Source organism: Ammospiza nelsoni, chromosome 1 (assembly GCF_027579445.1).
Source record: "Ammospiza nelsoni isolate bAmmNel1 chromosome 1, bAmmNel1.pri, whole genome shotgun sequence".
NCBI classification, from domain to species: domain Eukaryota; kingdom Metazoa; phylum Chordata; class Aves; order Passeriformes; family Passerellidae; genus Ammospiza; species Ammospiza nelsoni.
Window position 1 is genome coordinate 62,070,495 of NC_080633.1, and position 23,807 is coordinate 62,094,301.

Below are 23,807 nucleotides of genomic sequence, written 5' to 3' on the forward strand. Positions count from 1 at the left end.
CCTTAAGAAAATGCTGACAAAACCAGAAGCAAATACCAGTTAACATCCAGAACTCTTCTCATAAAAGGCCAGTGAAACTACACTTAGAACTCCCTGAATGTTTCAACCTACAGGTGTAATAATTTGGCCCATCTTTGCAAAAGATGACTTCATCCTTTGCAAGTTTTCTGTTCACATACATTATAGTAAAAACCATAAAAATTATGTTTGCTGTTCTTTGCCAATTTCAGAATCTAGGAAAGAATCTTTCTTCCTTTCATTACATTTCTTATCTTGTTAATCTGCTTAAGTTCATATTTCTCTACAACCCTAAAATGCAGATTTATCCCTTTATATTTGATCCTGTTTTTCATTCCAATCACAAAGCTATTCTGCAGGCTTTGCTTTCAAAATGTGCCCAAATACTATGAAGCAGTAGCACTATGTTAAATTAGTCCAAAAGTGTGAAATACAGAATTGTTTTTAAACATGATTTGCTTTTGTTTTCAAAAGCGGGTGTGACATAACTGCTATTTATCACGCTGACTGATGTCATTGCATTAACATGGGCTGTGGCTGTTTCTTGGACACTTCTGTGCTCAGTGGTCTTGCATTTAAAATATAAAAAATGCAGTTAAAATACTTTTAAAATTACAAATGTGAATTATAACAGTTCTCAAGGAAATTCTGGTTTATTTTTAATGCTGCACTACCAAAATATTTGTCACTGGAAGCAGTGAAATGTTAGAAGTTTGGTATCATTACCTCAGCATATTCAGGAATTTAAACTGATCAAATTATGGAATTGATTTTTAAAGCTTCAGCTTAGGGAAGAAAGAAGGAGATGCCTGGGAAAAAACCATCCGTTCCATCTGCAGAGTGGAATTGATTATATGTTCTGGATGGCTTATGCTCTAGGACTATAAAAAATTTCAGGTTACTTTGGTTGCTAGAGGAGCTATTAGTCAGCCTGAATTATTGACATATTTTTGTGTAGTGTAGCTGCAAATACCTCCCTCAGTTTTCTTTTTCACTCTCAGAATGTAAATATTCAGAGCTATCATGGAAAGGAAGGTCAGAAGGTTCAACATAGGAACAAGCTATTCCAGAATGTAAGATTCCACCAAAACTAAACTTTTATTTTGCAGATTGTACACAGGAGAAAGTTTACATCTCCTCTTCCATTAGCTGCTCTTAAGATAATTTAATATCAATATATATGTAATACATCAAAATTAAAAAAATATATCCAAAGACTGTGCCACAGTGTCCAGAGAAGCTGTTATAACCTTCATTGGATGCTTACACACCAAAGACTAAAAGGATTCACTGGGCAGCAGGAAACTATGAAAACAGAATTTAAGAAAACATTAGGATTCTCCAATTCTATCATATCTATGTAATGGGAGATACACAGACTTAAAACCAGGCAATTTAGGAAGCCTAACACACTTCATCTTTGTTCCAAAACACACATCATGACTAATACTAAAGTTCACTGAAAGAACAAAATAAAAGAAAAAACATAAACTATTTTTCTTTATTTATTTTTCTTTTTTTATTTTATATACTAACATCCAGTCCCGTAGGACTTGACTACACTCTTTCCAAAAGAGGCCATTCCCTTTCAATATTCTGAATCAATCATGATAGCTGAACAAGTGATCATTAATTATTTGGCCTTACTCTTACTATTCAGTGTGAAGTCCCATGTCTTGTTTACCATGTACTGTTCAAAGCCTGATTTGAACAATGAATTATTCATTTGCTTGTGGGTTTTCCTACAGTGCTCATCACAACATCTGAATGCATTACAAACATTAAGTGACTCATTTTCACATCATCTTTGTGTGATGATATGAATGATATCATTGTATGCACATTACAGAAGCGGGGGCATGACACAGGGAGACTAAAGCATCTGTTAATTCCAAGTACACAAATGGAGGCTTGCAGGGGCAAGTTTCTTCAAAATACTTACATTTGTCACACCATTCCAGCCAGCTTCAGTAGCAGATGCAGATCATAACCAGAGATGGTCTCAGAGCAGGTCTCTAGAAAATGAGGAGGAAAATCAGAATTCCCTTATCACATGAAGATATTTTGGTTTTTAACTATACTGTACATTAGATTTGATGAGTCAAAAATGAGACAGTGGAAGGAAAGAAATTCTTAGAAGGAGCTGTTACACTGCAGAGGTATAAAAGAAAGTGAACAGTAAAAACTCAGATATAACAGATGCACCAATGCACAATAAGAATTTGCACTGTGCTGCTTTTTCAGAGACCATCTTATTTCAAAGGATATGTCTTTTTCATTAAACATAAGGGAAACAGAGTGATGAAGGATGAAGAAAAGGCTGAGGTGCTTAACACCTTCTTTTCCTGTCTTTCACAGTCAGAGCAGTTGATCTCAGGCTGTCCAGCTCCCTGAGCTTGAAGAAGGGAGCAGAATGAAGCCCCCATAGTCCAAGGGGAAATGTTCAGAGACCCGCTATGCCATTTAGACATGTGAGTTCATGGAGCCAGATGGAATCCACCCAAGGCTGCTGAAGAAGCTGGTGGAGGTGCTCACTTGAGCCGCTTTCCATCATTTATCAGCACTCCTTGCTAACTGGGAATTCCCATTGACTGGACGTTAGCAAATGGGATGCCCATCTACAAGAAGGGCCAGGATCTGGAGAACTACAGGTCTGTCTGCCTAACCTTGATGCTGGGGGAGGTCATGGAAGATCAGCTTGAGTGTCATCATGCAACATGTACAGGATATCCAAGGGATCAAGCTCAGCCAGCAAGAGTTTATGAAAGGCAAGTCCTCCTTGGCCAAACTTATCTCCTTCTGTGACAGGGTGACAGGCTTAGTGGAAGAGGGAAGGCCTGTGGATGTTGTCTGCATGGATGTTAGTAATTCCATTGCCACTGTTTATCACAGCCCTCTTTTGGAGAAACTGGATGCTAATGGATTGGATGGATTCTGTTCACTGAGTAACACACTGGCTGGGTACCCCGGCCCAGACAGGGGTGGTGACAGGCCAGTCCTGTTTAGTATCTTTATTGAGGACCTGAACAAGCAGACTGAAAGCACTCTCAGTAAGTCTGCAGGCAACCCCAAACTTATGGGGTGGGAGTCTCAATCTGGGGGACGGCAGGAAGTCTCTACAGAAGGATCTGGACAGGCTGGATTGATCAGCTCAGGACAGTTGTATGAGGTTCAAAAAGGGGAAGCTCTGAGTCCTGCACTTGGGTCACAATAAGCCCAGGCAGTGCTACAGGCTGGGGTGGTGGCCAGAAAGCTGCCCAGCAGAAAAGAACATGGGCATGCTGGTTGACAGCAACTGAACATGAACCAGGGGGGGCTCAGGTAGCCAAGAACACCATTGGCATCCCGGTGATGATCAAAATTATAACAGGACATTCCCAAGTAGACTAGATGTATTTTTAGTCTATTTTTAGTATCAGGAACACTGTGGTCAGCGGGACCAGAACAGTGATTGTCCCCCTGTACTTGGCTGCGGTGAGGCCCGAGCTCAAGTGCTTTGTTCACTTCTGAGCTCCCGCCACAAGACATTGAGGGCCTGGAGCCTGTTCAGACAAGGCAATGGAGTTTGGGGAGGGTCTAGAGCACAAGTCTGATGAGAAGCAGCTGAGGGAGCTGGGGGTGTTTAGCCTGGAAAATAGGGGGCTCAGGGGGTCCTCTATTCCTCACTACAACTGCCTGAAAGGAGGGTTTAGGTAGGTAGAGTTGGTTCCTTCTCCCAAGAGAGAAGGCCTCACTGCACAGCCAGGAGCATACCAAGACTGCCATCAGAGTTTTTAAAAGGCTTGGGACTATGTGTTTAAACAATAGGGACCATCTTAATCTTTCCTTGTTGGATGTAATTCACTCAAACACATCTGACGTCACTTAAATATAATTTAAAATCTCCACATGCTAGTTGTAGGTATAGTTTCTACTATGACAACTTCTTCCACAGTTTGATCCTTTTCCCAGTGTCTAAACAAAACTGTACATCCAGACCATCTGCCATTTTACTTAGAGTTCCAATAAATAGCTATCCTTACAGAGGGTTTACCTTTCTACAAGTGAAAACAGTTCCAAATGGTGCTTAACTTCCCTAAGTGGCAGACATGAAGACAAAGCTGCTGTAGTGGAAAAAATCCTTTCACAATTACTGTACTACAAAAATAAAGGGGTTTCTGCTTCAATTCCAATAGCCATAGTATTTCCATGAGAAACACACCTGGATATGCAAGGCAGCACATGTTTTGTGTTCAGCAACTGTAACACAACCCAACAGGCTGCTAGTTATGGACCAACACTGATTTTTCAGAAGTGACCCAGAACCTGTTCTCAGTTCTGCAAAAGGTCTCTTACAGACTGTTATTGGAAGATATCTTCTTTCTTGCCTTCAAAAATCTGATTTAATTACAGTAATCCAATTCAAATTATAGAGGAAGGGCAAGCGGGTTTGTCCTAAACACACTTGCAGTGTCTGTTTTTTCATGGTTTTCCAGACAGCCTGGGAAAACTACCTCTGAATTCAGTAATCCAAATGAATTAGCCACAAACCCAAATGGCTCCTCTAGTCTTTGGAGAAGTCCCCATTCATGACTCAGGAGAACAGAATTCAACACTAAAAGTAGTGGTGCTACCACAGCAGAAACAGGCTACTTCTGTGAAAGGCTTTTGAAATCACCTGGAATGCCTGTCATACAGCTGACAGTATCACTGTCACACACCAGACATCAGTGCCAGATGTACCAGTTAATTCTGAATCAAGGTCTAATGGGAGGGTTTTTCTCCCTGTGGGAAGGCAGAATGTCTAGGAGAAAACGTAAGGAATTCAGCCGGGAGGCAAATAAGACAGTCTCTCAGCGTTTATGTGTTATCATTTTCTTGACTCCAATGCTTCAATTTCTGTCAGTCACTGGTTTTTAAGAGGCTGAGTTTAAAATGCTAACCACTGCTGAAGTCACAGGCCAGCCACCAGGCCACACTGACACTAAACCTGCTGGAGAGGAGACAGCATGGAAGAACTACGCCCCCATGGCCATTTCTGCTCAGGACTTGCCCAACTCTTACTAATTCATGTCACTCATGGTTGCATGGTTGCTGTGTCTTCATATAAAATTTTCTCCCTTTTTTTTTTTTTTTTTGTTTCATTACATATTACACTAAACTAAAATACACTTTGGCTTAAGTAGATCAAAATAGTAAAATTTTGGAAAATAAACTTATCTCAAAAATTCAGCTCATCCCAATTTTATATAATACACACTCTTAACCCGTCTACAGGCTTTAGGCTTGTCAGGATTTCCCAAACACCATTTTTTTCTTATATCTGACTGTTTCAGAAGCAAAGTTGACGAGTTACCAGTGAGCAAGCCCAGGAAGAAATCAGATCTGAGCATTTCCTATCCAGAAGAATGGAGAAGCTAAAGCAATAAACGTAAATTGAGGGTTTTATGATAAGACTGAGATCCCAAAGACTACAGTCTGTGCTTAAGCCTGAGAGAGAAGAGACAGGAGAAATAGTTCAAGACTCAAGAGTGTAAACTGGTTTACACAAGAGTCACCAGAAGGTAGTTTTAACTGGAACAAACAAGGGCAAATACCAGTTCCACTGTAGATGTCTATGAAACACCAATTAGTTTAGTACATTCAGACAAAAATTCTGCAGCACAGGCATTTGACACTTATAAATCATGTAAAAATTGTATTTGTGCTGAAATCTGAATTTGCAGTTACTTTATGTTCACCACAACATTTGTAAACAAAAGAATTTCTTAAAAGAATTCAAATACCTGCTAATTCATAATTATGTAAATAGTTTCACTATGCACTGGTATTCAGTAATAAAAAAAAATCATTTTCTAATGCAGTCCTACTCTGACAAGAGCATTCATCTCATTTAAAATTTCTATATTACATATATATTTTCTCCCTTCAATACATACTTCAGGTTATGGTTTATGTCACACTGTCATTTAATATAAATCAGCTTCTGCTTAGGGTGATAACTAGAGGATACTGGAATAAAAAATTATCATTTCTCTCTATCTACTTAATTTAAAAAATTTTATTTGAAAAAAAAACCCCAACAACATTATTAGAAAGCAATTTATATATTGGGCTCTTAATTTGACAAAAAAAATTGTGTAGGCAGTTAAAATATTGTAAGCAATATCACATGGTTTTAATAAACTACTTGGAAAACTCTTCCATAATATCCATATAAATAAATATGGATTAAAAAAATAAGGTAAATATATAAACCTCAAGACTTACTGAGTTTGAATACAGTAATTTTGCAACTGTGTTTTAACATGGAGCCTAGGTCCCGTGGCTGTGACAGATTGAGCACTACAGAAACTTTACTCTTCCCCTCAGCAGCTGCTAGAAGATCACTCTAATGGCTCCCTTAGGCTGGGTTCAAGGAGCAGCACCAACACCACTGGAAGGGCTGCAAAATTTGATACCTCCTTTTGTAGCCCACTTCCCTCAGGCCAAACTGCAGAGCTTTCACATGAAGGAGTGAAGGGAATAAGAAGGAGCCTTTTGTCTGTCTTATACACAACAAATAAAAAGGATTTCCAGTCTCACAGTAGAGAAAAACACCTTCCTGTCCCATCAGAGGTTGCAAGGCTGTGGCCCTACTGAGTAAGCCCCTGAAGGAAGAAGCTTCTCATTAACTGTGAATGTAGTAACAATGCTAATTCATGAACATTCAAACCACACCAACAAAACAGGAATGAGAATGGCCTAAAAATCTTTATTCTTCAATAGAATTTTTAACACATTTTTTAAAAGATGTTCGTGCATTTTCTCCATCATCTCTCCCCTGAAATGTTATAATAAAATTCAGTCTTAGTGTCAATATTGTTCACTCCTCTCCCTAAAACTGGAAGCGCTTGAAAGAAACTTTGGTCTTTGTAAAAAGGAGCAGCAAAGCTTCACAGAATTGTTCCTCTCCAGGTGCAAAGATCACAAATACCAACCAATATCTAGAGGCTACAATCCTAGACTGAAGCTAGATTAAGTGCTTTGGAAAATACTCACTTCATGTTTAAAATTAATTTTTTTAAAAAGCCAGCTAGTGACTGATTGGAAAAATGCTGGAAATGTGCCAGGTACTCCATTCAAAACACCTTGAAACAAACTGCACCACTGGCTATATTTGGAAACCATAAAAAGCTGCAAAACTAAAACCATATACTTGTAAATATACATGTTCAGCCTTCATGGTTTTCAAAGGAAGTAAGTACAGATAAACTACAAGGAAAACATACTTGGGTTGGGTATGAATGTGGTTTACATCTGTTACTGGTTAATTAACTCAAACTTTACTCACAGTTGAGTTTCAAAAATGCAGGGACACATGTTAAATACATTAGATATTTTGGAGCACTGAACAGTCCTAAAATCCCAAAATCCAACTGGTAAGTCTTTCAGAAGCCTTGTAGAAACACCTTGCTTGGTTGGAACACTTAGTGAGTTAGGCATGAACCCTGTCAGGGAAGCTGGATCCTTATTCCAGTTCCCATCCATTTACTCTTGTCTCAAGTCAGTCACCCACAGGCAGTCTCATTCTGTCTCAGAAAAAGGACACTTGATGTCACAGACTTGCTCAAGTAATGCACATAACCAAAGCCAGGAGACAACATATCTCCGTGTTTCTTGACCTAGGTTTTATTTGCACCCAGAAGTCACAATGAGCTTCACATACATACCTTTCAAAACCAGCAAACAGATTTTTCCCAAAGTAGACTTTGGGAAAAGACTTTACTGTTTAACCTAAAGCACAGTTGTTGTTTTTTTTTTTTTTTTAAATGAGTCCATCTATTTTACTATCATTATGAATGTGCAAACAGCAAAACTGTGTTAAAGCAAACTGTTGAAATGGTTGTATCCTTACTCTAGCAGCTATTTTTAACTTAGCTAAGAAGTTAAAGCTAGCACTACTATGTATTCAGTAGAGGACATGCTGGCTACCTGGTCATAATACTAACCTGTAACAGGGATTGTTATAAGGCAATAGCTTTCCATCTCCAGAACCTGATTTCCCATTTTTCATATACGAAATAATAGCTATAAAATGTCACTAAGACAGAAAGAAAATTATGTAGCATCATGATCACCTGTCATCTCCTTGAATATCATTCATATATATCTAAACTTTCAAACAAAAAAGGAAAGATCTGATTGTAAAAGATGGGTCATAGTAACAGACAACTTTTTTTTTTAATTCTCTTAGAATTCCTCAGAGGTGTTAATTTTGATGCAAGCTCTTTAACCCTAAGAAAATCTTCTACCATCTGTGTCACTTGGTATTGATTGTTGCTGAAAAAACAAATGGGAAAAAGAGAAGTTCTCAATACTTGTATCAGCATTCTGAGAGCTAACTATAGGACACTACAATTTATTGATCTCTTTTTACTACAATATCACATCTACATTTCAGAATTGTATCAAGGGGTAACTGTAGAGGATTTCAGAACCAAAAAAATAAGAAAAGAAAACTACTCCAAAACCTAAAACCAAAAAATAGAGTCAGTCAAAAATGGTTCTATTACCTGTTTTTCCATACACTCAATATATGAATTTTGGAAAGATAATCAAGTGCTGCTTCTTTTTTTATTTTCTTTTTTTTTAAGGCTAACTGTTTTAGATTAGCAATTCTCACTGACATCAACACTCAGCCATTTTAAAGGAGGAAGCTACTTTCCTCCCTCAGCTTTCCCTCGTGAAGTCACCTGGTTGAGTTATGAAATCCTGTTAAAGAGGTCATTTAAATAAGACATAAATCAATAGAAAAAAGGTCAGCTTTCCTGCACAGATGTCATTGCTATTTATATTGAGTGCAAACCCCAACGATCACAAGTTCAGAAAATTTATACTGCAACCCAATCCTCACAGCCCGTTGTCAGCTGATAGCTCTTTGTTAAGCAGAGCAAAACCCCCATCAGATCCTGACAGTTTTACAGGGCTCCTAGCAAGATTTTCCAGCAATAAGACACAACCAGGCCTCACAGTCTTGTTCCTCAACATAAGCTGGTGTGAACTCATCTTTGTGCTATGCTCCAGTGATGCTCTCTGAGCCCCATGAGGTCAGATAATTCTGAGCACTCTGGTCCCTAAGAGATCTCCAGGCACACGAGGATCATCTTGAAAAGGAAATATTTAAGTGCAGACGGAAACATCCATGTACCTAACTTAGCCAGAACAAAGCCATGGTGCACCTCACTACCTTCCAACACAGCACTCAGTGAGTGAGTGCCCTCCCACCAGACTTTATTTTGCTGTGTTCATTGACTATGCAGGCTCAGCAGTGTTAGCAGGAGGGAGTTACAGGCACAGCAGACAAATGAACTGGGGGAAAAAAATCCCAGGCTTACACGTCTCCCAGGGCTGAGCAGGGATGATGAGGTGCAGAGCTGCAGATGCAGCTGCTCCCTGAAATGCACTGTTAGATGTGCAGCCTGCTGAGCAAGAAGCTGGAGGCAGCACAAAGTTCCAAATCATGGCAGCCAGGCAGGTGTACCTAGAAACCTCTTAGTGCTTCTTCTCACCGCTTCAGTCAAAAGCAAGGGAGATATGTTGTCCCACAGCATTCTAAGCCTTAGATCTGAGCTGTGATAATCTAATAGATCATTTGTTACTTCCTCCCCTTCTCCATGCTCCCTCCCTCGCAGCAAATCAAATTGTTTCAACCCTGTAACACATATCCTATCTCACTGGAAGGACACATATCCATACGGATGCAATGTTTATTTGAAATCTCAACAGGATAAAGGTGTTGTGGTAACAGAATGGTTTCCTTTCCGCACAGAAAGTGAAAAGACCCACCAAGTACTCAAAAGCTTATCACAAATCTAGTAAAAATTGTATTCATAAAATAAAAATTCTGATCACTAATACTACAAATTTTACCCTCATCCCAAAACAAGTATGTTAGAATACAGGAGTATTTCTGCCAAAATCTTTCTGAATCTGAATGCTACTTGCTGAAGTATCATTAATATGCTTCCATCCAGTAGCACAGGAAATGAATTGTATCTGGTCTGCATGGAATTCTAAAACTTATGCACATATTTATCAGTCTTGTCCTACATGCATAAATCTACCTTTACAATTTCTGAAAAACACTGATAAACACAGCTTAGGAGACAAGAAAGTTACAAAAAAATGAAAAGGGATGAATTTACATGGGAATTTACTGTGTCTGCAGGTCATACAAATGGACCCAATTTTTTCCCACAATTAAATCTATGGTGTTATCAAGACAATCAGTTTATTTTAAGACTGTCAACCCAATATATAAATTTCCTTTTGTGCTTGAAATGCCTTTATCAGATAAGATAGCTTTTGTTTAAACTACTATTTTCAGCCTTTGCTTTGAGGGTTTTGAATATACACAGTGAAGTAACTTGAGATTTCCTACCCTGTTTTAAAATGTGTTTCTTCTGTCTGTTTGTATTTTGTAATTTCCTGTCAAATAACCTCACCATAACTAACTTTCCTTGCTCCAACCCACTTTTTTTTTTTTTTTTTTTAAAGCCATTCCCACTTCCTGAGGATGGTAATAAAACACTGATTACATTCGGCTGTTATCTGTCTTTTCTTCCCCTGCTTCCCCCTCTCTCACTCCCTTTGTCAAAGGCAGCACTCAGGTTTCAGCTCTTCACGGCCTGAGAGCGGCACACAACCAGGAGAGGAAGCAAATCAGACTGCAGGAATCCAGATTCATTAGAGTTTATTGGGTCAATCAGCAGCTGGAGCAGAGCCAGACAATTGGGCTGTGCAGCCCCTGTAGTCTGGATGCATGGCTCTCCTTCCAGAGCCGAGCGCAGGGCACACGTCGGCACCGCGCCTGGCTGCCTGCTGCAGGGGAAAGAAAGAGGGAAAACCAAGCAGCAGCACCTTGCTGCTTCACATCAGTCACCACCAGCTGGAGAAAAAAGTTTGTTTAGCCAAATTCTGCTTCATTAAGCATGAAGCTGCTGATACTTCCAAGTCTCATTAGTTTTTGCCAATTCCTACCAAAATCCAGTTTGTTAAAGTATCACCACACAGAGCCTTAAAGACTATTCAACTTCATCTGAAATTCTTGAACCACTTCTATTTCTCTTTGACTGCACATTTCTGTTTCAGCCAAGCTTAGTCCCCACTTACTGCTCTCTCTCTCACTCTGCTCCCCCTTTTCACTACCCACAAGAAGTCAACCCTACCTATTTCAGCAGTTCCTCTTTTCCTCCTTTCCCATGACTGTAAACTTGTTGCAAACACAGGCTAAAGCCACAGTACTCACTTCCTGTCTTCCAACTCTATACTGGATCGTGTCCAGCCCAGTTTTTGCTGTTTCCCTTTGAATGAAAGTGGTTTCACCACAGTAATTCATGATCTCTTCCTGGGCAAATCTCAAGGATCTCACTCCTACACAGCCCTTCTGGCATCGCTGGTCATCATCCTTGCTCTGACATGTTGTCCTCACTGAATTTCAATTCAGTCTCCATCTTTCCTATGATACTTCTCTCTTCGGGGCAGCCCACTACATTGATGGGTACTTCTGAAACTCTGCCACTGCCACAGTATTCTTCCCAGTTTAACACAGTTAGGATGTCTCTTTAGGACTCACCTCTGATGGTTCAGATTCCATTTAAAGATTGCCAAAGCAGTCTAAGGTGGTCTGGAAGGAATAGAAGAGGCACACAGACCAGGAGCCTTACATCAGATTGAGAAGCTTATGAAATCATGTTGTCACACACTCCTTTTCACCTTCCAAGACATGCACTTAAACACATGTATCATTTTATCTCCCAAATTTTTAACTCTACATTTTGCCACAAACATAAATTAACTTCCCCTAACACTAAAAGCCTTCCCTACTATTAAAACTTCTTCCTCTTCTTCAATTGATGCCAACTCTGGGAGTTGCATGCATGCACAGCAAATTTAATGTCACTTGTGATATTTCATTCTCTTTATCCTAGTATTAAGTTCAGTCATACCCTTTCAGTCATTTTCTTCCAGTCTCAGCATCTTAAAGCTCTAACTCTGTACTTTATTTTAACCAGTCTGACAGCATTGTCCCCTTGAGTGTCCCAAAAATGCCACTGCCTTCTGACAGGGCAGAAAAGGTACAACAGCCGGTCATGTTACCATCTACATTCAGCCAGAAAACCTCCAAGTAAACCCTTCAGTTTCCTAACACGGCATCACATTTAAGGTTCTTTTCACACCCTCTTCTTCAACTTTTCCCTAAAGTTTACATACTTTAAACCTTCCTGAACTGATGCAGTGATAGTCAAGAACCACAATGTGAAGCAGTGCAACACCACAAAACTACTCCTGTTCCAGACAGCAGACACAACTAAGCACAAAGCATAGAGCCCAGAGCTGGGCAGTGGGTGTTGAAGGATCTGCTAAAAATCCTTGTACTCCTACCTTCAATTTCTGAGTGTGCGCTTATACAGTTTATCTATTCTTATGTGGTTCAGAAGCGCTGCCATGTTCAAGCTTTCTTTCCATCACATTCAGATATTTTTCTCGCAGTGGTCACCACATGAGTTTCCTCAGACAGATATGAGAGGGGTTGGCTTTTTCACACAGAGGCCACTTCTAAATTATGCTTAATCCCTGCATGAGCAGCAGTGCTACATATTAGTCCTCTTGTTATTTGAAAGTTATTTATATGGCTCAAATATTATTTTTCTATGTGTATAAACATCACTTGTTAGCTTCCATTCAGACTGAGTTCTAGCAACTCTAACTTTCACCCTTTTCTGACAACTTCTCCTTCCTCAGGACACAAAATTCAGACTGCTGGAGTACTTGCAAAAGCTCCCAGTTTCCGCACTCTTCAGGTCCATGATGAGTTCTCAGTGCAGCCAACCAGCACGGCTAGCAGCTTGGCAAACTCAGGTTAGCTATCTCTCAAAGACAAATTTTAATTAAGGATAAACTTTTAATCCTCCCTTCATTTTAATTACATCAATTCCTGATCACTTGATCTTAAGTTACTTCCCAAGTCTAGATTTTCTATGATCTCATTATTAGCTGCTAAAACCAGAACAGATACTCTTTTATTCACTATGTCCTTTCTTGTTATGTTTGTGGGGAGGGGGTAGGGTGATTTGGGGTTTTATTAATGATCTTTCACAGTTACACTCATGGACAGTCTAGTACTTTTTCTTACTGTTCTTCCTGAACACAGCAAGTTCTTTTCCAGCAAGATTATTATTCTGCTATGCACCTATTGATCTCTACAACATTTGTCTTCACAGGTAGTTCAGATTCCCCTTCTCTAACCATCTGGCATTTAAGTACAAACCTTTTCCTTGTTTTTAACTGACCACAACCAATCACCTTGTCAAGTTAAGCACAAACCTTTTATTAAATGACCTGATGGTCCAGTTAACATCACTGTCATTTCTATCACTTATACTCTTCTTTCGTTATCCATTAATATATCTTCTTCCTTTTTCACATCCTACACACTAAAGCCAGGCATGAATATCATATGACCATCTTCAGACCCTTTCCCATCCTTTCTTGACATATTCAACTGTTGTAACAGCCTCAGCAAAAATTACTGCCATTCCTTACAGCGACACAGACTATCCCTTAAAAAATATTCTAATTTCTTGAATGTAACCCAGAAATCCAAGCTTTTCTTTCATCTGCCAATCTGCCTTCTCTAGGAGCTGAGAGATTTTGATCACCAGAATCCTGATTTTCTGCAGAAATCATGGCAAAAGTGTAAATGGGAAGGGATCTGCATATCTTGATGAGGTTTTCCTAAGAAAGAGAAAAACCACTGAAGTTCCACTTTAAACTGTAGCAAAAATCTGAGGGAAGAAAGTACCACGGGCTGATGGAGAGCAAGAGTCAGTCTTCAAAAATTGTACAAATTAAAGATAAAATAAAGATAGAATGTTAGGTGCTTCTAAAATAAAGTTTATTTTTGTTTAAGGCAGTATAAAGTATAGGGAAAGTATAGGGAAATCTAGAATAAAAATAATTAAGGTAATAAGGCTGGAAGTCTTTCTGTAGAAGCCATTTAAAGGGACAACAACAGGATGAAAAAACACATGCCAAAACCAGAAAATAACAAGGCAGACAGAGAGAATCTTAAGGTGAAGAGAGATGGGGCAAGAGCTTTAGCAGTTTCTTCTTAAGTCCTCAAGTATCCAAAAACACCAGATAACTTTTTTTGCAAAAGACGCAAATAGAAAAGTCAAACTGAAGGTGACATTGGTCAGAATTTTGATCTGTAACCTAAGCCTAAAAGAATTGGTGTAATCATCACTAGGAAATATCACAAACACATCTGAGTCATCAGAACAGGAGGTACAGAGAGTAAAGGGAAACCTGCAGAATTATTCTTACACTGAAAGCCATGTGTAGAATATTCTCACAGAGGTACATGGTGATAGAAGGAAACAAGTCATAAAAGTGTAGGGAAAATATGCCTGTTTTAAAAGTAAAAGGCATAGTGTCTGCTGAAGGTGACTAAGGGATTCTCAGTAGTCCTTAAATAATTAATTAAATATTCACATATCCACTTATATGGTTTTTGTTTCCAAAATCTGCAGCAAAATCATGCCACAGCTTATGCTGACGTTCTGTAGAACAGATCTGACTGTTCAAAACCTTTGAGACTTGTTTCTGCCATGCGATAATTCCACAGAGCTAAACTGGCTTGTCAGTATAAAGTGAATAATTTTGCTTAGACTGCATCCCAATACCTGTGGGGTCTGTCCAACTGAGTTCCCCATAGGGACACAGAGCTGCTGAATATTTCTTATGTTTACCATTGGAAAAAGTTTGTGTAATACCAGTTAAAGTGATATTTACCAACAGAATAAACATGCAGAGGGATTCAGCACTTGTAGTCTGTAATGAAGCGCAATGTATCACAGCAGAGACATCGGCCCAGTGCCTAACTCTACTTGAAGAAAGAGTGAATAGTTTAACTTCTTTCTAAAGATGAAACCTCTGTAATTCCCAGCAGAGTAAGTCTATGAGGTTTAAATAAGTTCTCAAAGAAAAAGCTGTAGATTATTTCACATCACTTGCTGTCAGCCAATAGCCTGGATAATGAAAATCCAGTTTCCTGCCTTCCTGCACAGCTCCTTGCAGGCTCCAGAGTAACTGTTTCTCTCATTTTCCTACACTCGCTATGATTTCCTTTCTCTTTACTTCAAGAATTTATTTTCTTTTACTACATCTGTAGGAGATGACAGGAGGGATTAACACTACCAGAGATGTTGCATATGACCTCTTCTTTTATGGGCACCATTTGTCACAGAGGTTCATTAGACTTGTGTTTCCTAAACTTACTTCAGTCAAGGAATGAACTCTTAAGATGGATGAACACTCACAGCATAGCTGCTTTAAACAAAACCACCCCAGTTTGTAAATAAGAAGTGATTAGAGAAATTTGCTGCAGAAATCAGTCAGACATTAATCAGCTGGTTGTAAAGTAGATTGATGTGCACCAACTAGAGCTGTCTAAACAATTTTGTTAACCTTTAGCAAAAATGTGAAGGAATATGCTGCAAAATAGTTCAGTTTTAAATGGATAGGACATGATTCTTTTATGAGAACATTTAAGTTCCAAGATTATTATTTTGTTCAGATTTCCCCAGAACAATTGGCCCAAAAAGAGTAATTTATAGTTACAGCACTCTTTCCACAAGTTCACTCCAGGCTGCAAAGAGCAACAGCCCATGGCAGGACAGGGAGTGTTTATGCAAAGGCTGATTGTAGATGAGGACTTGTGGAGAGAGACTGATGCTCAGTCAATGTACAAAGAAAAACTGATCACCAGAAAGCCTCTAAGAATTCCCTCCAGCATTGCTTTACCTCCCATGTTGTAACTAATTTTACTATTTTTTTCAGCCAAAATCACAGTGGAATTGCAGAATAATCTGTGAAATCATTGCTGATAATAATCCAGGGAAGAATGGAATGGTTCAACACCTGCAGCAGAGGCCATGCACACCTGAAGATAATGAATCTTAACATAAAACACCCTCCCTTCCCCCAGGAATAACTTAAAAATAACACTTAAGAAATATATTCCTCTGTTTTTTGAAGGAAGCATTTGATTCATATTTCCAGGTTTTCCCACAACGACCACAAACAGAAAACTGATGTAAAAGGTGAGGAGCAAGAGAAGAGAAATCCAACAGTCTTTTAAGTACTTTTCTTCCAAGGGATACAGTTTTCAGAGGAACATCAAAGTAGGCATTGAAAATATCATTCTCCCATCAATCATAGAATGTCTCAAAATACCTGGAAGCTCTGAAGCTAACAATTTCAGACAAAATCCTTATAAGAATGATCATGTCATATCCTTAAGATAATTCTGCCCCCACTAAAAACAACAGCCAATACAGGCCTATTATTATGGGTGCAGTTCTAGTGCACAATCACTAGAACTTCCAAAGCAGGATGTGCATGTTACATGGTGTGGGAAATTTAGGCAAAGTCAAGGAATTACCTTTTAATTTTTTTATATGCATCTACTTCCAATAGTTATCAAACCCTCTTTACCCAGGTAGCTCAAAAGTGAGTTTGGAGTCAAATTCTCAGTAAGTTTGATTTAGATTTTAGAGAGTTACAAGCTAGAAGGTGTCTGATAACACCACTCTTCTGTAACAATCTCATCTCTCACTTATACTCAGCAGGGATATTTGTTTAAGCGACAAAAGAATTTGGTATCAATCCCTCTTGCTGAGTAAGCTGCACTTGATCCGCACAGCCAATGAATAATAAATCAATGCAAATTACACCACTTTATCACTAACAACCATTTTCTGGTCAGCTACACCACAGAATACAGTCTCTCCCACAGGAGACAAATAACCCCCAGTGTCTTAAAATAGGAGTTATTTATAGCCTGCAGGGAAACAATTGTGCTCTAACATATAATTTGCACCACTGTTTGTATTTCCAGTGAATTTGGCCCTTGAAATCTTCGGCTACAATGAAGACACAAGCTGCTTTCATCATTAGTGTATGATGCTGCAAATTATTTTAATTGATATTTGAACATTCAGCTGTTAGGCAGCTCCCCATGTACCACAAGTACCACCTTACTCTTTGCAACTGGGTCACTCAGACACTGTTTCTTAACTATCTGTAGCTTTTCTAGGTAACAGTTTTTGATAGAGATTGCAGCTGGCTTAAGGTAGGAACTATTGAAGATAAAATAAATTTCCATGTCTGGACAGCAGAAAACTTGAGAGAGGAAGGTTTATAAGTCACTCTCTATTAGTGCAGTAGAAAGCCATTCTTCTTCCAAAAGATGGATGGGTTTAGCCCCTCAGAGGTGTCAGCAGCTGCACAGATTTGGAAAAAGAGGCCTTGAGGGCACATTGAGGCCAGTCAGGGCCTCACCTTTTGCCAAGAAGATGGATGCTTTTTGTGTACCATCATTTTCACAAGCATCTATCTAGAGCTCATCCTTGAGCACTAGAGGAAAATATCACATCAGTGCAAGCCAAAGCTAACTTCACCTATTCCAAACACATGAGCGTGGAATAATACAGCACACTTCCAAAACATCATACAAATCATCCACAGTTCACTTACCCACAAAGGTTCAGTTCTGATGCATAAATTTCAATCTGAAATGAAGTTCTCTCCTCATGCTAATATTAAAAACAGACAGCTTTGATAGCACAACCAACAGCAGTTCTCTACTGAATTCTGGACACCAACACAAACCCACAACATGCAAGCCTTTGGATGCCACTAAATAATCCTGTCACAGGTAATGGCATGTGAAGCCTTGTGAACATTTGAGCCACACTAAGAGCACCAAGCACGGTGACAGCATGCACAGAAAACCTGAGGGATGTGAGGGGTGGGAAAGATGCCTCTGAACCTGGAAGCACCCACCTATCTCTCCCACAGCAGGGAAAACCCAGCCTCCACTAGGCTGGACATCAAAGCCAGCTGGCACAGCCAGGTCCATCCTGGCTGCAGTGCATGGGTGGATACAGCAGCCACTTGGAGCCCTGCCCACTGTGCTTCTGAACCACTCCAAAGTCGGCCAACTTCAGCGGCTCTGGGGTCTGAGGTTATCAGGGCAGAGATCTCTGCAAATAAAGAAGTACAAACTGTGGGTGTCTGTTCTGACTCCTCTCTTTGTGACCAAAAGCCTCTTTCAGGGCTGGCTTGACTTGCCCCGGAGGCTTCCCAGAGAGCTGTATAATAAAGATGATTGAAATGCAGACTATGTCAACAGACACTTCCTTTGAGAGAGGTAAACAGGAGGACAGCACCTTGTTCATCAAAACCAGCCAGACATACCTATAGGGCATGCAGAGTCAGCCAAGATCCTTTGGGGTTTTCTCCTTCCTTTTAAGAAGAAAACAGTTATTAACTTTTTTCTCCAGATTTAATATTAAAAGAAAATGCTGGCAACGCCCACGGTGATGTTATGTCAGCTGCTTATGTCAGGTCAAATACAGTGCGACAGGAAGCAGGGTCTTCACATGAATACTATCCCATTCTGCTCCTCCCTCCCAAACACACACTGCTAAACTATTCTCAATGCCCAGACCCACGGCTTTCTGCCCAATCTGCCCAAGAGAAAAGCATCATCCTAGAAGGAAAAGGTAATTACATGCCAGCCAGCACCTCTTTTGACCTCATATGATCAAGTTCTCCCATCCCAGAAAGGAAAGTAACCAGACATTCTTCCTTGGTCTAAAGGCAGGGGTGGAAACACCACAATGCAGGATTGTATTTTCAGCCATCCAGCTCCTAAAAGCAGGAAGAAGACCTGGGAAGTAACCTGTGATAGCATTTCAGTAGTCATCATGATAGCCAAAGTAAATGAACACAGTGACTGAGCAGGTAAAAATCAGAACCCATTCAGAAAACTCTTCACCCTCCAAGTTTCTATTTCTCTAGTTGTAAGATATGCAAATCAATTCTCTAACCCCTTTATTAAAATGCATATTTCTTAATATGTTGCCATCCTTGTTATCCTAGTTCACAGGTTTTCCCTACCTGTGTCAGATGAACAGAAACAAATGCACCAGGGCAAAGGCAGCAGAAGGCTGAGTCCTTCTGAGCAGGAAGGTTTTGAGCCTTCTCAATCACCTTTTCCCATGGGAGCCTAGTGGATAGGAGGATATGACTAGAACCACTTTCAGGAAAAGGCAGATCTTAATTCCTCCAGCATCCAGCATTTCTGACATTTTCTCGTCAACTGTTTAGCAATTTTCCTGGTACAAAGCACCATAGGTGGTGCTTTAATAAAATGGATGGGGCACAGGGGCTGGGCTGCTGTAGCCATCAACACAAGAGCCCTTGTTTGCACTCACTGGCTTCTCTGGGCCTCTCCTCCCACCGCCAGGAAGTCTTGACATGACCAAAATTTACAGCAGTTATAGCACACCACGCTAACTGCAAATTTTAATTAGAGAATTTGCCTCTGGTGTAATGTAGTAATAAAGAGAAAATAGGTGTCTCTGCTTTCTTCTGAGGAGCTCTGTATGCAGGCAGGTATGGACAGACCTGAGCTTGCTCTGCCTGTGCTCCAAGCTGGCTCCCAGTTGAAAGCTGTGCAGGCACAGCATGCAGTGCACAAGCAATTAGGCTCTGCACTCAACACACCTCAGCTTGCCTAGATGACTGCAAATATAAATGAGAATTGTGCCCCTGTAGCAAAGGAATAAAAAAAAAAACCAACAAAACCCACACTTTTTCTTTACATCCAACACTTGTTCACACTTGCCCTAACAGGCTTGCCTTGTGTTGTCCTTGTCTTCTCATAGGTGTGTGCTTTTAGAGGTTTTTTTTGGCTTGACATTCATTATATTTAGGTCATTTGCAAGTATTAAGCTATCATCTGCACAGAGATGATAGCAAATATAACACAAGTAATACTAAGAGAGGATGAACCACAGCGGGTAGTGGATTATATCAAAGAACCAGTGAAGCCTGGATGACCCTTATCAGGTGAGCCACCTCTTGCTAACACCTCTAAATTAAAGTTTACCACTTCTGTTTTACTCTGGCTATTTTAAAAAAGAATCACAGAAGAATAGCAAAACATGAATAAAGAAAAAACAAACAGTGCAAGACCAAGAGAAACATCTATTCTTTTTATTAGGAGGTTTATCAAGCGCCTAACCAGTCAACAATCAAGCCGCTAAGGCAACATAATAAAATTGAAGTTATATTTTGAAGACTAGAAATTTTAAGTACTGAGCAGCCTATACTTCTGTTCTCTGCCACTGATCTTCTTTTAACTCGAGGTTACTGGAAAAAAGAAAAGGTTAGGAACAGCAGGGCTCTTATTAAAAGCAGACTTAGAACTGACTTCTCCCTAGCACCCCAGAACCACATGAAGGCACCCATCTTCAGGCAGGATGACAGACTTCTTTCTCTCCTTGCTGTAGTTTCACTAGCTGAGCAGGAGCCAGGTGATTTCCAGCTCTGCCTGGGGGTAAGTAGCCTTCTCTGCCCTTCCCTCAGCTTTCCTACCCTGCCAGGCTTGTCTTCCCAGCAAGGCAGCTACCTAGCGGGAACCACTGACTGGAACCTCCAGCAGCATCCTGCAAGACACTCCTCATCATCATCCCCACCTCCCATCTTTGCAGCAGCAGGTTTTTGGAAGTGCTTTGGAGGGCAAACAAGCCGTAGGGGCAGCCCAGCTGGCAGATGTCCTCCACTCTCATTGAGGGTATTTGGTTGAGCAGCGCAACTTTGATTTTATATTTGATTTCTGGACCCCACCTGTACTGCAGAACATTAGAGAGATGCTTTTGATCTCTCTTCAGTTTCCTACTTTCAGGCTCAAGATTAGCAAAGATTATACCCTAATGCATGGTACCAACTCATGGTTCTGAGCTGGCATTACTGGTAGAGAGGAAAAGCACCAGAGACAAATAGAAAAACTTCAGGGAGGAAGAACATACATTATTTCAGTAAATTCATCAGATAATATTAATTAATTCAGGAAACCCCCAGATTTAAAAAAAAAAAAAAAAAGGAGGAAAAAAAATCTCTTTCACTTATGGCAAAGCCAAGATAACATAAGTCCTGAATACCTTTTCCTCTTTTTTACTTGGCAGGAATACTGGGATACAGCAGGTCAAGAAACAACATAACTTTGCGTGCTGTTGGGCTGCTATTCAAAAAACAAGACAGAATATGAATGTAACCTGATTTCAAGTGGATCTGGGAGAGCCTTGATGCTGAAATTTGTATGCCTGCTTTGTAATTTCTAAGATCTCAGACCAGCCCTTGTTTCTTAGTACTGGCCTAGATTAACAAGTCACCTGAAAGTTTACAGTAGGAAAACCATATGGATATATTCCTGTAGCTACATGTGTACAGTAATTAAGGCATAGCTAAGCAATAACACATGCCCACGGCACCATACGTGGTGAGGCACGAGGCTTACGTGCATATCTTATTATGACTTCAGACTTCAAAGTGCCTTACTGCTCAGACAAAATTGGTAGCCTACTTCCTTGTAAAACACACATAAGGATCTATATAAAACACTTAGAGGTGTTGATATAACAGAAAATTTAAAGTGTGGGTATCAGAACTGTGAAAGGGGGAAGGAGCATCTTAAAGTATTTTCCTATATTGTTTTACAGGGAATGCACTTTAAAGTAGCGGCCAAAACAAAGCATCGCTTAACTTTAAAAAATGCCAGTTTCATGCCAATGACTGAAATCTGGTTGCTTTGCAGGCACTTTAAGCTTATGTTCCGCTCCGAGAAATCTGATTTTTTTCCTAATACATCATCTACTTGATTGCTTTCAGACTTCTAATCAATCAAGAAATCCCATCACAGTCATATGATCAGCAGCTGACATTTGTGCATGACAATTTATGAAAAAAAATCAATAGTAAGTGTTTCCCTTTTACATGGCTTTTTCAAAATAGCACCACATTTTACAAAAGTACATTTTTATGAAGATTGGTCTCTAAGTGAATAGCACCAACTTCAAAGCAAACGTTTCTGCAAGGGCTGTTGCAACATTCTAGTTCTTACATGATCTCCAAGGCTGCAGTGACCTAGGAGGCAGCCATAATGAGACACAGACAGTGAATAAAGCACTGATTTAATTATGTTGTTTGATATATGATGACCTCATCCACTGCTGTTTATACTACTATAGTGCTTGAAATACTCCATTGACATATGGGAAGGCACAGGCTCCAGCCTGAAGAGCTTACAGCCTCCAAGACAGAAACCAGATGAAGGGTGTTCTCTTCTGTAGCTTACAGTAGGTCTTGAAGCTTTGTTCATTTCCATCAGGTCTCAAACGTGCACTGAATGCTGGAAGCAGGTTGCTGAGCCAGTTTGCTGGACAAAATATCCACTCCTTTGATCACAGAAGATATTTCTGACATGTGAAATTCTGTGTTCTCCTGTACAATTAACAATGGCAAGAAGAAAAACATTGGAGAGAAGAAGGGAACTTATAGCTCTTTACAACATTTCCACCAAACTACTTGAGTTATGGAGATACCTCATGCCTCTGTGGAAGCTTGGACCCACTGTTGCTTTCTGCTACAAAAAAGAAGACTGAGGGAAGGAATCAACAGAACCTGATAGATCTTACACCAAGGCAACTGTGCTGCAACCATCTTCTTCCAGAAAATTAACTGTCAAGGCTCAGAATTTGGTTAAATATACATGTAATGTCTTATTTTGCACTCCTGATTAAGATTCCCTGAAAAACATGCAGTAAAGTAATGCTTTATGGTGCTAATGCCAGGAAAATCTCCATGAGGAAGTGAGTAGTTCTGTATTCAGTGCACCATCTGCCAACCATGCAGTAAATAAAGCCATACAAGAAATGGTGAGAAACAAAACATCAACAACCTACCCACTCATTAAGCATTAGCCATGCTGTGTGCTGAACAATACCCAGGCCTTGGGGGGTGGGGGGGAGGGGGGAAGCACGCAATCCTCTAATTAAAGGCAATCAAAATGAATATTTACCAAGGGCATGGATTAATAGCTTTAAATGTAGAATTTTCTAGTGTCCAATTGCTTGGGTTTGCAAGTTCAGCCTTGAAGTTCAGCCCTGTTCAGTAATCTAAATGCCTAACTTAAGGCATTATTTATCTTGTTTTATTTCTCTATGGAAGGAGACCCACAAAACACATGTAGTTGACACACATTTACCCTTATTAGGTACACACACCCCTACAAGGACCATTGCTTTCAAAGTCTCCTGTCACAGAAACCAGACAAAAAGACAGGTTAGAGATTTTGTTTTAAGGTCATTCTGGAATAGCAGCAGGAATTCAGTATATTCTTTCTCTTGTAGTGAGTTTTCTCTGCAATACTAGATTTAAAAACTTCTATGTAAAATGAAATCCAAGGAGCTCTGCTAACAAGGATAAAAAAACCCAAAGAGTTTAAATTAAATACAATATTAGAAAGAAAAAGTGCATATATATATATACACACATATATTTGAAAACATTTCAAATGGTACTCAGAACTTAACCAATGAGAAAACATTTGTCCAGCATAGCTGAAAAATAGATGAGAGACACTAACAGTAACGTGTTTTCATTTTCTTTTCAAACTCTGGTACAAATTCAGCTAATATCACTTTGTATGATCTCATACTGGGACAGAAGCCAAAAGTTTCACTTGAAATCTTTGCAGTTATCAGATCTGGAAAACTTTTCAATCACTTAAGTTTGAGAAACATTTAAAAAAAAGAAAATCAGAGATAAAAGGCCAGGGGCTTGAAACATTTATCACTTCATCATACTCTTCCATTTGATGCTAGGTCAGCATCTTTACAGATACAATAAAGTCT

The 23,807-nt window shown here is 39.6% G+C and overlaps 1 long non-coding RNA gene across 1 annotated transcript in view; it reads right to left on the reverse strand.

Annotated features, from left to right (window-relative positions):
- Positions 1 to 23,807, reverse strand: part of LOC132076687 (uncharacterized) — a 273,769-nt gene that overhangs the window by 112,035 nt on the left and 137,927 nt on the right. Inside the window, exon 5 of the long non-coding RNA XR_009418958.1 lies at positions 1,961 to 2,033. This is a non-coding gene — a long non-coding RNA (uncharacterized LOC132076687). The remainder of the gene's footprint in view (positions 1 to 1,960; positions 2,034 to 23,807) is intronic.